This window comes from Terrapene carolina, unplaced genomic scaffold (genome assembly GCF_002925995.2).
Source record: "Terrapene carolina triunguis isolate 2854851 unplaced genomic scaffold, T_m_triunguis-2.0 Scaffold66, whole genome shotgun sequence".
NCBI classification, from domain to species: domain Eukaryota; kingdom Metazoa; phylum Chordata; order Testudines; family Emydidae; genus Terrapene; species Terrapene triunguis.
The window spans coordinates 1,599,776-1,613,591 of NW_020664417.1; the positions used below are offsets into that span (position 1 = coordinate 1,599,776).

General features: G+C 40.7%; 1 pseudogene; it reads right to left on the bottom strand.

Annotated features, from left to right (window-relative positions):
- Window positions 1-12,329: 12,329 nt before the first annotated feature.
- The window catches only part of LOC112101782, a 50,987-nt pseudogene continuing 49,500 nt past the window's right edge, over window positions 12,330-13,816 (bottom strand).

The following is a 13,816-nucleotide window of genomic DNA, read 5'->3' on the forward strand; positions in this document are numbered from 1 at the left end:
GACAGATATGACAACAGTAACTATGAAAATGGCAGAAAGACAGCAGCAGACAGGATCTAATGTTGGATACAAAAAATACCAGGCAATTATGAACAAGCCATAATTTTTGCAGCAAGGAAGTTGGTAGCAGTGCTGAATGACCAGAGTCAGAAAGACAAGGATACTCAAAGAGACCTGAATTGCTTGCATCTCAAACTAGTCATCAAAAAGAACAATCACTGGCCAAACTCCTACCACTTGAGGACAGTTTCGAAGAGCATGTCAAAAAAGCATCATGGTAAACAAAGATTTGGATGTCTGAACACACAGGTATACCGGATATTGGATCACTATCACAACATGGATGCAAAAATGTGAATGATGAACTACTTCCTGTATTCTTCAAAGGCCCAATGGCATATGAGCTGCTACAAGACCTTATTTATTCCTGTACCAGTAGAGGTTGCTGCACAATCAACTGTGCCTGTACTCAGAACAATCTTCCCTGCACAAAACTGTGTACATGCCAAGGCAATAAAGACTGTCATAACCCACACACTCTTGACAGAGATCATAATGATGAACAAGATGATGATAATGAAGTTGAGTAGAAAAGTCACCAGCACTTTTACATTTCAATGATACCAGTACAAATTTATCATCAGAATTTGTTTTATCCTTCAGATTGCTTTTGTGATTCTTTGAGGTCACAAAGAAATCCAATTTTCTCTCTTGAAATAATACAGTCATTAAACTAACAGAAACAAATGCAAATATTTCAAAGTGTTGTTCTTAATGTGTTGGTGTAATTGTTTAGCCCCCTTTCTATGATAGCACCATGTGACAGCTCCCACATCATTCCTCATCTTAAAGTAAAGACATAATTATCTTTCAAATGATGTGCGTTTATGTAGAGATAATATATACAGTCAACCAAACTGGTGGTGGTTTCCGCTCACATATGAGTGGGTGGGACAGTGACTCCAACAATGTGAAAAGGAAAACTAGCTGAGGGTAAATAAACTAAATGAATACAAGTTCTTCGTTGCAAAATATCCATTAATCGATGCTTGCTATAATTTACATCATTGTAGCAGTAAGGTGGTGGAAGGATTAGAATAGATAAAATAAATATGACAGTCAAATTTGGGGGCAGATTTTTAAAGGGAGATAGGCACATAAGGATGCACTTGGTGCCTAGCAGATTTTCAGAAATGCTTAGATGCCTAACTCCCATCTTTAGCTGCCTCAATACCTTAAAAATCTGGCCCAAAATTCCCAAAGTATCTCCTTTTTGCATCCATTCTTTCAGCAGTTTTAGGCTAGCTCATTGCCATAAAACATAACAGAAACCAAGAGCTTAGCAGGATTCAAACATGGCTGGGATATTTCTGTGGATAACAAGAGTATCCAGAATTATATCACTAAGTATTTAAAAAAATAGTTTTGGTAGGGATATAAAACCTCATGCTTCAGGGCAAAACCCAACATCTAACTAAATGGGGATTAAGAGAAATATTCCATTTATGCAGATTAATCCATAACTGCCAGCTGCAGGTTTCTTGTATATGCCTCTGAAGCATCTGGTACTGCCCACTGTTGGAGGCAGGAGTAGATGGACCATTAGTCTAATCCATCATGGCAATACCTATGTTCCTACTTAGTCACATTCTGTTTCATGTTTCCACCACACTTTTCTCCTGTTGCTGACCTAGAGGTTCACATCCCCCTTTTCCTGGATCCCTCTTTATTGTGCCTTCACCAGTCCTCTGAAGATCAATTCCTGATCATTTCACCATTTTCAATAGTAGATGTAACCAGTAGATTCATGCCAATGTAACATAAGTAAAAGGAACTACTTAGTTTACTATAGTATACTACTTATCCTTCTGAGTGTGGGGCTATAAAAACTAAATATAATAGTTAACTAGTGATAAGGATATCACTATAAATTATGAACAATTAATTATACTGTAATTGCCTTGTTCATAGTCAGTGAATGTTGGCCATTTTATACTTAGGTAAACCCTGAAAGGTACTACATATTTTGCCCTTAAATAAAGTTCCAGAATTAATAATAAATTGGCAATAGAGAGTTTAAAAATAATGAATTAACTCGATTAAGTTAAGTTATTAAATTAAGTTATTAGTCCTATTAATTTTAATATCTCAGTTAATCAGTTATTTAATTTTAACTCAGATGTCCATTTTCCTTAATCCTATTTTAACTCAGATGTCCCCCTGTTTTATAGGGGGTTTGCTCTTCATGGCTCAGGGACTCAGACTTCTCTTGGTTCATTTTGTCCTCTTTCTCTGTCCTCAAAGATAGACCACACACACACACACACACACTAAGACAACTCTTTTTACCATTACAGATGCTTGCCCATTACAGGTGCTTTCTTTAGTTTCTGTTTGCCTCTGTGTTGCTGCTCCTTTTGCTCAGCTCTCACCTCTCTCACACAGTGTTACTATTTAACTGAAATAAGCGTAAACTGTGGCAGAACACACAAATAACATCCCATTTTAAAAAAGCCAATCTTATTTATGTGACTTCAGAGACACTGTTTCAGGACTCAGGGTCCCAACCTTTCTCCTCACCCCACTCCACCCCACTGTTTTCTTCTGATTCTCTTCAACTTCTGTTTATTTTTGTGTCTTCAAAATATAGCCTTGCTTTCCTTTGCAGCACCTTTCATGAAGCGGCCTTTGAAGAAGCTGCCTTTCACTCATGCTTCTAACCCCATTTTTAACATGACTGCAAATCTCTTTACAAAGAAATATTCTCTGGTTCCAGAAAGCTGCTTATCTCACTCTGCCCATTTGGATCTGTTAACTCCACTTTGTCTTCAGCACAGCAGCTTTTGCTACTTGCCATCTTGCTCTACCCTTGATGTCCCCACTACTCAATTTTGCAGCAGCTCCAGAATGCCTATATTCAAAGAAGCAATCCCAACTGTAATTGACAGTCCACAAAGAACATTGCTCACTACTTCTCCACTCCCAAAACATGTCCTATATGAGGTATTACTAACTACACATTAAATTCTTAATCAAACACGAAATGCTGTCTTCTGAAAATAAGTCTTCTTTCTCAGACTAAATCATCACTGGCTCTTTGGGTTTGTTTGATGTGTGTGATAGCCACTGTTCACACTGAAGTCAGGAATTGGCTTTGCCCAATGTAATACACTCATGAACAGTGTGCATTAAAAGAAAGGCCAGGCCACTGAACACAACCTAATCTGTTACTATTTTATGCATTAGGGTCCCTATCCAGCAAAGCAGTTAAGCATTTGCTTAATTTTTGAGCACATAAATAGTCCCATCCTACATGTACAGTTCAGTGTTTCCATTTGTTACACTGCAAACTATTATTTTTCATGATATACCATAATGAGTACCATGTACATAAGAAATGGCAGGGTCAGATTCAAACAGAGGGACTGGCATGAGTCCCCTGTTGTTTCAGCATACCAATGACCTAACCATTGTCAAGATTTTCTAGGCATCACTGAAAAGAAAAGTCTTAAGCAGAGAGGATTTTGCAGGCAGCTCCTACCACATCTGAGGGTCAGAATGGGAGACAGCACTGAAGTGTTGGTTTGCAATTTTAATAAGTGAGCAACAGAGACTGGCATCATGGGCTGATTGGAGGTGGGATTTGGCTTTTTAATATTGAATGAGAGATGATAGGTAGTGTGGGGAAAGGCTGTGAAAGGCCATGAAGCTGAATATACAGAGTTTATATTTGATCCTATAGAGAAGTGGGAGCCAGCGGAGGGATGCAAAGGGAGGGGTGACGTGGTCAAAGCGACAGGATAGGAAAATTATCTTTGCAGCAGCATTCTGAATGGATATGAGCGGGCCAAGATTGCCTTTGTCTAGGCCAGAAAAAGGATGCTGCAATAACCAACATGAGGTGATGACAGCCTGGATGAGTTTTAGCTGTGCAAATAGAAAGGAAAAGTCGTATTTTAAAGTGCTATAAAGAAAGAATCTGTAAGTTTTAGACATAACCTGGATGTGACAACCTTGAAAGAGGTCCAAGTTGAAGAGAACACCCAAGTTATGGGCCTGAGTAACAGGCATAATAGTGATGTTGTCCACAGTGATTGAGATAGAAGATAGCTGGGAGAGTTTGGGGAGAAAGATTAAGAGTTCTGTTTTAGCTATGCTGAGTTTGAGCTGATGGCTAGAAATCTACGAGATGTCAGATCAAATCTGAAATCAATGTCATACATATGAATATGGAGTCTCTTTAGTTAATATATTAATAGTTATCAGCGGTGGAAAAAATACACAGTACAATGACATTTGTTTCATTCCTCTGCCAGTCAATGGGGAATTGTTCCTAACAGTGCTCTCTCTAATGCTTTCTTCATTCTAGATTTGAATTTGACCATGAACATTGTTTCCACATTGTTCCTTTGGTTGATTATTTCCCTGCCATTTAGTTGACTTTAAATAGCCATTTAATCTCATTATCTTTGATCCAGTCCATCATATACCTTTTTTCAAAGCCATATGTACCATACTATAACTCATAACCCACACCATCTCAACTCGACTCTCTTCCTTTACCTAAACATCAAAAGAGAGGAGTAAATATACAAAAAGGTAAGAACATAATCTGTGCTGTCAACAGGTTTGCTGATCTTCAGGAAAGGACTGTAGCTTGTTGCGATTTCCTCTCTGGGGCAAGTGGTGAGGAGTGGGTGGAGTCTTGACTCAATCATAGTTTGGCGACTAGTCCGCCATGCAGTCAGCACTTACTCAGGGAAGATTGTATTATTATAACATAATCCTTGATGAAAAGTTCATATCTCTGAGCCCAAATCTGACATGTATCTTAACACTGACGAGCATCTTACTCGGCAAGAAATCCCACTGACTTCAGTGAGAATACTCATGGTGTCAGGTGCTGTTCAACATGAGTGAGGTAAATACCATCTTACACTAAACCCTTATTAAATTTAATTCCATTGGTCCTAGTTATATTCCTTCGTGCTAAATAATTCCTTTCTCTCACATTTTCACTCTTTAAATATGGCACCATAAAGGTTTATATTCCCCCTTAGTCTTGGCTTAGCAAAGCACTCTCTATTTAGTTCTTTTAACCTTTCTTCATAAATCAAGTCCTTTTCATAAATCAGTTCCATTCTCTATCCACATCCTCAGGATATGAGAGAAGCAGAAGATAGATTAATGGGATAATAAAAAAACATTTTGCAAACAGATATTTATTTATTCATTCCTATTGAGACTGATTTTTCAGAATGGAAGATAATACAGCACCTAAGGAAAGATAGGTGAAAGGATTCAAACTAAGTACTGGAAACATTTTATAAAAATAAGAAATGTGCTCCATTTTGCTGAGTTACAGCTTTTGTGAGTCAAATACAACCCAAGCACAGCTACTACTGCTGACATTCTACTAATGGAATGGATGCATTGACCTGAAATGTGACATACTCAGTAGAGAACAGTGTGAAATACTTAGAGAGTGCAATTTCTTCATTCTACTTTTAGACACATGATAACTTAATATGAAGATGTCAAAAATGTTACAGAATTTCTAATCAGCTTTGTCTGTTTCAGATAACAGCTCAAGGGGGCTTTTAAGTCAGCCCTATGAAACAAAGCCTCATCAAACCAGGATGGAAAACTATGAGCAGGACGGTTGGTGGAACTTATACATGGTGATGTATGGTGGTAGGGTAGTCACTAGAGTTTATAGATTATGGATTCTATAATAATTAATATTATTTTTTGCTCCTGTACACCAAGCTCCTTGGAAGAATACAAGGGTGTGTGCATTCTCCACTAGAATCTCCCTGTGTGCCACCCTCCTATTCCCCTCTATTTCAGTGGCTCCCCATAATCTCCCATTCCCCCTCTCATACCAGGATTTCTGTATTAGTCATTCCATGCCAAGGTCTCTATGTCCCTTGCTCCTCATGCCAGGGTGTTTGTGCACACATACCCCATTCCCACCATCTCTGCAAGGGGCCTGATTGCACCCCTTTTCTCCATGCTCCCACTGGTCCCATATCAGGGTCCCCCATTCTTCCCCCCACCCATGCCAGGAGCTCTGTGTATGTCTCTTCTTTCTTCCCTCTCCAAAAGTACCTTTCTTCCCCTCCAGATTGGAAGGGATGGGAAGGCAGCTATTGTCTTCATTCTCCCTCTGTCCCAAATCCCCCGCCAAAGCAAGGAGCAGGGTTTGGGGAGACAAGGACCTCCATTCTCCTTCCCTCTAGCTACCCCTGCTGACTGAGCATCCATCACACAGCAGTTAGGTAGCTCACAGCATGGGGAACAAAAAGCAACTTTTTAATTGCTAATAGCTTTTATCCATGCCAAGGTCTCGGTCTGCCACTGCATTTTCTCCTTTCCCTCCATGCCCCACCACTGCCCCCTTATTATTTCTTTCTTTCCTCTGTCTGGGAGATGAGTCATTTGGGTTGTCAACATTTTAAACTCAAATGGGATGAAGGACAAAGCTGAGATGTGGGGGGGTGTATTGTTTTGCTAGAAGATATTAATGGTGCCATCAAGTGATTCTTTGCTCTATGTATACTTGCAGATCTGATTATGACTGACAGCTCTGCTAACTAGATACCAGGGGATACATGTGTCCCCCCATTTGTCTCTTTCACCAAAAGCAATAGGATTCTGCTCACTGATGTCTAGAACATTCCCTGAACTTTCAGACTGTGGTATTCAAACTGAACAGATGTGATGTTCAAAAGCTATTGTATTACATCCAAGCAGACAAACCAATAGAGAAATTCCATCAAGGTTGTTTGAGAAGGGAAAATTAAAAAAAAATGTCCAGGACTTCATGGATGGCTGGAAGATACATGCCTACATGCCTTTTTAAAAACCCACAGGGCACTTAACTTTAAAAATCCAACACTTCACTTGTCTGTCCATCTGCTACTCCACCCCATCTTTACTTTGTCTTGATTATTTTGGGTGAAATCTTGGCCCCAGTGAAATCTATGAAAGTTTTGCCATCAGTTTCAAGGGGAACAAGATTTTATCCTGAGATCTTAAGCTCTTCAGGAAAAAGAATCTTGTGTCCCCTCATAGAACTGTAGACAATCTATTTTAACAGATTTCCCCTCAATCTAAGTCCTTCCACCAACCACTAAAGCTCATAGTTGCTGCCCAGGATGGGGCTCCACATCCTTCTGAAAACGATGAGGTACCTTCACATGGAAATTGCCCAGCCAGGGGTATATTCAGCAGTATGTCCCTTTAAAGAATGGAACATTCATTTTCTCAGATTCTAAAGGATTGTTCTAGGTTATTCATTGGGGCTGCAGGAAGTGGTGGCTAGCACATCCCTTGGCCCGCGTCGCTTCCCACAGCCCCGTTTGGCCTGGAAAGGCAAACTGCGGCTAGTGGAAGCTGCGATTGGCCGAACCTGTGGACGCTGCAGGTAAACAAATCAGCCCGGCCTGCCAGCAGATTTCCCTGATGGGCCGCGTGCCAAAGGTTGCCGATCCCTGCTGTAGATGCAGGCAGATATCATTGCATTAGATTACACTTAATTCATATTTAAAGGTTCTCTTTACGACCAGGCAGGCTAGAAAGTTAATTTTGTTTTCGATGAAACAGATTCTGGAGCTTTGGAGACAAATATAATTGGTGTTGAAATGATGCATTGATTATCTTTCTAACATGGCATCAAAAGGTGACAAAGCCTGTGACTTAAAGCAAGGAATGGAGACTGGGTCATGCCCCAGGAGTAGACCTGGGCAGGAAGTAGGAAAATGAGGAGCTGGTAAATCTATCAAATATGCATAGTTTAAAGCTTTACACTCCAAGCAGAAAAAGCTTTTATTGATGCTCAAGCTTTCACCTCCCGCGACTCAAAGCTTTTCAGGTGCTAGGTTCCTGCTGCTTCATAATAAAAGCATTCAGCAGCACAGGAAGCTGGAGACTTGTGGAATGAGTAAAGATCAAATGGGAGAAATCTGATTTGAGTGGCTTTGCTGCTGCACGCTACAGTCTGCAGCCTTGAGTTCTCACCCTTCACATATATGCAATGCAATGCAAGCATGCATCGGGGAGTTCCATAATTACAGCCAGTGCTCTCTCTGGTGCAGTGTGGCTTCCAATGCATAGGTCTGCTGAAATGGCCAACTGAGCCTTATATTGTTAACTAATTTAGCACTGGAAGGTGCAGATAATGGTGTGCCATTACAGTATAATATTTATCTCTGTGTTGTTTAAGGGCATAGCACTATGGGATCCTGATACTGACTTGGAGCAGGATAGAGTACATACAGGCTCACTACAAAATATCATTTCCCCAACACATTTGGACTGGCACTTCTTTTGTTAAAAATAGATTCTAATTGAAAGTGCTGCAGAGTAGCTGTCAAGTTAAACTTATGATAAAGGTAACTGCTTCTCCAGGCGGATTTTCATGGTTCCAGCTGGAAGTGAAATTGACAGCCACATGTGTAACAAAAAAATTCAATCTGAAACACTTTTAAAAATATTACACAGCTGGCCTAAAGTTGGTGAAATGAAAACATACACAAGAAAAGATGAATAGATTTTTTTCTTCAGCTTTAGGCTCTGATTTAGAAAATACTTAGGTGCTGAACGGAATAGACTGGCCTAACCAACTGCTTAAGCACATAAATCCAATGAAATTTAAGTACACATTTAGAGGTAAGCCCATGTTAAAATGCTATTCTGAAAATAGATAATTTCCTGAATTGAAGCCTCAGTATATCTCATGAAGCAAATGCACATTTAATGTTGCATCATCCTGAGAGACTACATAAATTTAATCACTGATAATATATTAATTGATTCACAAATTTCCAAAATTCACTGTGCAACTCATGTATTTTCTTCTGGAAGTTCATTTTAGTAGCAGCAAGCAGATAAGCACTTTTGATGAGCTAGCATAAGTAGATCTGCTACCAGTTAATCAGATAATATTTAAAGGTCGGATCTACATCTTTCCATTTACTTTAGTTGGGTTTCAATCAGGCCCTAAAAGCAGATTGAATACAGAGTCTAGCTTTGGTCTGGTCGGTGACTTTGCTCTCTGTGCTGAGTGTCAACAGATGTAATAGAAATGTCTTCATGTCTTAAAGGGATCCAACATTTAAAAAAAAAGTTGGCTTGTCCCCATTCCTTCTTGTTTGAGACCTGTAATGAAGACCTACAAAGTTTGTTTATTTTGCCTTAAAATTCTAGGGAATGGAAAATATGGTTTCCTTTTGTTTTGTTAGTAGACCATCAGGAAGTCTATGTGACTGAACATCTTCCTTTATTCATAATGTTAACTAGTCATTGATATAAATGCCATTAGCAAAAAACTAAAACCTCAAAGGCTTTAAACAGTTTGACCAAAATTTCATTCCAATCTCCATAGCTCAGCTTTCACTCAGTTGCTTCTTGTGATGTTATCATTAAACTAGATGTTTCCAGGCCTCAGAAAAAATTGCACTCTAAACAAGACGTTGTAATACACCTCTACCCTGATATAACACAGTCCGTGGGAGCCAAAAAATCTGACCGCATTATAGGTGAAACCGCGTTATATCGGGGTAGCGGCGGGGTAGCAGCAGCAGGGCTCTGGCAGTGATTTAAAGGGCTCAGGGCTCCCCGCAGGAGCCAGAGCCTCGGGCCCTTAAAAGCGCCACCCAAGCCCTGCTGCTGGAGCCCCAGAGTAGAGGTGGCAGGGCTGCAGCGGTGATTTAAAGAGCCCTAGGCTCCGGCCGCTGCGGGGAACTCCGGGCCCTTTAAATCACCACCTGAGCCCTGCTGGTGGAGCCCTGGGGTAGCAGCGGCAGGGCTCCAGCAGTGATTTAAAGGGCCCGGGGCTCCCCGCAGCAGCAAGAGCTCCGGGCCCTTTAAAGTGCCGCCCGAGTGCTGCTGCCGGAGCCCGGGGGTAGTGGTGGCAGGGCTCCAGCAGTGATTTAAAGAGCTCCGGGCTCCAGCCACTGCAGGGAGCTTCAGGACCTTTGACGCGCCGCCCAAGCCCCACTGCCGGAGCCCCGGGGTAGCGGCAGCAGGGCTCCAGCAGTGATTTAAAGAGCCCTGGGCTCCGGCCACTGCGGGGAGCCCCAGGCCCTTTAAATCGCCGGCCGAGCCCCGCTGCCGGAGCCCCAGGGTAGCAGCGGCAGGGCTCCGACGGTGATTTAAAGAGCCCTGAGCTCCGGCCGCTGCGGGGAGCCCCGGGCCCTTTAAATCTCTGCCCAAGCCCCGCTGCTGGATATAACGCGGTAAAGCAGCCCCACCTCCCAGAACGCTCCCGTGTTATAGCCGAATTCATGTTATATCGGGTCACGTTATATCGGGGTAGAAGTGTATTTAAAAAACCCTAGCACAAAATCCCAACTTCTATTAGTCCCCATTTAAACATAATAAAGAAGAATACAAGCTCAGTCTGTCCCGCTTAAAATTTTGTATTTTTACAAAAATTCCTAGTATTTCTAACATAGTTTCAGCAATATGGGTGTTATGTAGGTGGCTCTCTAACTCATGCAGCTAATTTCAGTATGTGTCAATTGGACTAGCTATGAGCAGGTTTTGAACTGGCTGCTGAACCCAGAAAGGCTTGATTGCTACTAGAGTTCCCATTGTCACTAGCCATAGCATAGCTGAAAAGTGGGAGACTTCTTGTCCCCACTGTTGTAATCAGTGTTATCTACAGTGGGGATGGTAAAATAAAACCCTATTGTAGACAAGGCTCTAGTTAGACCTCTTAGACGAGAGACCATATGCCCCTAATAAGATCTGCACTTGCATTCCTTACAACATGTATGTTCTAACATGCCAATTTCTTTAGGCATTAAGTTGTGGTTATGACATAATTACAGTACTATTTTGAGTAGATGGGTAAATAAAATAAATAAATAAATGCAAGATAGTAATTCTTGTTGTATTTCAATCTCACTTTCTCACGCCAGAATCTGCATGGTGTGCAAGGTTGGAGGCTAGTCAGTATCCCAGTAGGGAGAACAGCCCCTGATTCTTCCTGTCATCCTTGGGAATGATAAGTGACTGAAAGTGGACTGCGTGCATGACTAAAATTACCACGTAGGATGTTCAAGGATGGTGCAGCAAGTGCACTGGTGTTTGTTGCCTGGGAGAACACCTGGCTATGATTTCACCTTTCAGCTCTAACTATGTGTGTAATGGCAGTTAAGTGTGTAATAGCTTTTGCCCTAAAAGCTAACTTTCAATATGAATCACTAGGCATTAGAACAACAGTTACAACCCTAATTTTCCTGAGTGGAAATTAAAATGACAAAAGCTGGAAAATTACATTAATGTCATATATCTCTCTATATCTACCCTTTCAACATAGAATACCTTGTAAATCTATTGTGTTTTTCTCCTCATTAGACATTTTTAAGGAGATGGAATAACTTTTATTATGGATCCAGTGATTTATATAATTTTGAAGTGAGCAGCCACTGCTGCTATTCCACAACATATCATAAAAGAAAACTAAACTGTCTGGAGACAGGAAAAAAATAACTTTTTTCCATTCATATGCTTAACCATAAGTGTATAATCTCTTCTTAATGCCTGAAGATTAATACACAGATTTTCAGTTAATGCTCATGGAACTTGCAAATATAAATCTCTGAGTAGGAAGGTGAGAGCATATCCATTTATGGAAGTACGCTGTTTCCTCTTCAGGCCACTACAACAGAGATATTCAGGACCTCTACGCTTCAAATAGAGAGGGGAAGCATAATCTGCAATTTGCACATCCATATGAGGCACCATTTCTGGACTTGGGAATGTAGATATAAGAGGTATTTGAACATGAAAGTGGAATTGGGTACCATAACTTAGCCATCAAGTTTAAAAAAGTCAGCCTCCAGTCTACTTTTATCATCTACGCCTGTATTTCTCACCTGAAGGGGGCAAGAAAGTAAGTTAGCCATATTTCTGTATGTGTACTGTACCACCCAGGTTCAAGATCTCTCTTCTACAGAATCCTTAATTCTAGAGGGACTTGGGATCCATCTGTGATCATTTTATAGAAACTGAACTTCAGTGCAGCTGGCTCCTCAAGCACACACTGGTGCTGCAGGAAAATAATTTGAATTTTAAAGACTTAATGCAGTGGTTTACAAACATGATAGTATGGCATTGGCAGTGCTAAATATATTTCATTAATAAAATTGATTTGCTTCAGATTAGACATAGTAAGGAGTTAAATTAGTATATTTTACTGCAGTTACATTACACTTCTTCAATAGTTCATTAAAGAAAAAGCCACCATGTGAACAAGAGGATGCTCTGTTATACCTGATACCAGGAGTATGCCTGATCCAATGGGAATGGTGATGATCTTAGCCTTTGGGACCAGGAAAGCCAATCATTTGGGAGCGTCCTCTGAATGAAAGTGTTGTCTTCTCAAACAGAAAGTGACTACTTGCATTGACAGGGATGCGAAAGAAATCCATGTACCTGGAAAAGAAAAAAGAAAAATATATATTAAAAATACACTCCAATGATTAATTTTACATATACATATTTTTACTTAGCTTTCAGGTCTGAAGATCTCAACACTTAGTCCATATTTATGAAGTCGCCCTCAAAACATGAGATAGACAAGTAGTATTATCCCCATTTTAAAGCTGGGCAAGGTCAGGGGGTGATAGCCTGGCTCCCCTATCCCTGGACTATAAACACCAGACTATGCTTCCTCCCACCACATGACAAGTTCATCAACATACTGATCACAGTAGAAATTAATATTACACTGTGGTAAACAATACAAGATTTGAAATTTTACTTTTTTGTAAAACTGTTTCCTGTTTTTTGTCTCAGCATATGACAGTTTCCTGCAATATTTTATGTAGTTGTAGCCATGTTGGTCCCAGGCTATTAAAGAGAGAAGGTGGGTGAGGTAATATTTACTGGTGAGAGTGACATGCTCTTAAGCCACACAGAGCTTTTCAGACCTGAAGAAGAATCAATTACACCTTATTGACCTAAGTTTAAGTATCTTGGTTCATTGTATAAAAAATGCAAGCATTCGTATGTTATTGTGAGATTGTACATAACTTCTTTTAGAGGGAGACAGGATGAACATAAACTCTGGGAAGTATTATGAGCTTTGAAGGACTCTTAGAACAATAGCCCAGCCAAGACTGAACTTTTAGTTGAGTGAGCTTCCTAGAACATACTTGGCAGGAGGGAAATGCAAATTAGTCACCTCTGGACCCATTCATTTGAACCTGCACCTGAGGAGAAACCATTTGCTTTCTGATCACCTGTTACATTAGGACCAGACCAGAGGCCCAAACTGGATAAAAGAGTGACTCTCAGATTCATGGCTGTGCTTGTTCTGAGCCAAAAGCGGTTAAGAACTTGTGACCACAGGGAAAAAACCTTGTGGAGGTCACAGACTTAAACACCATGCCATACTTCCACTTCCCCTTTTTGTCATAGAAATCGATCTCAACTCAGGATTTACTTCTACAAATCCCCTGTTCAGGGGAGACATCATTTATCAACAGCCATTAAATCAACATAAAGAACCTTCCTACTCCCTTCCCTGGAAGCAAGGCTTAGCATACAATTCTTCCTGCTCTAGCGACAGACAGCAGCCCCCCCGAAGCTTATTGACAGAAACGCCTCAATTATCCCCCTTCCCCCAGGCACTCTGGGAGTAGTGGCTCTAACCATCAACCCTAACTTAGGTGATCAGATGTCCCGATTTTATTGGGACAGTCCTGATATTTGGGGCTTTTTCTTTTATAGGCACCTATTACCCCTGACCCCCTGTCCCTATTTTTCACACTTGCTATCTGGTCACCCTAACCCTACTTCA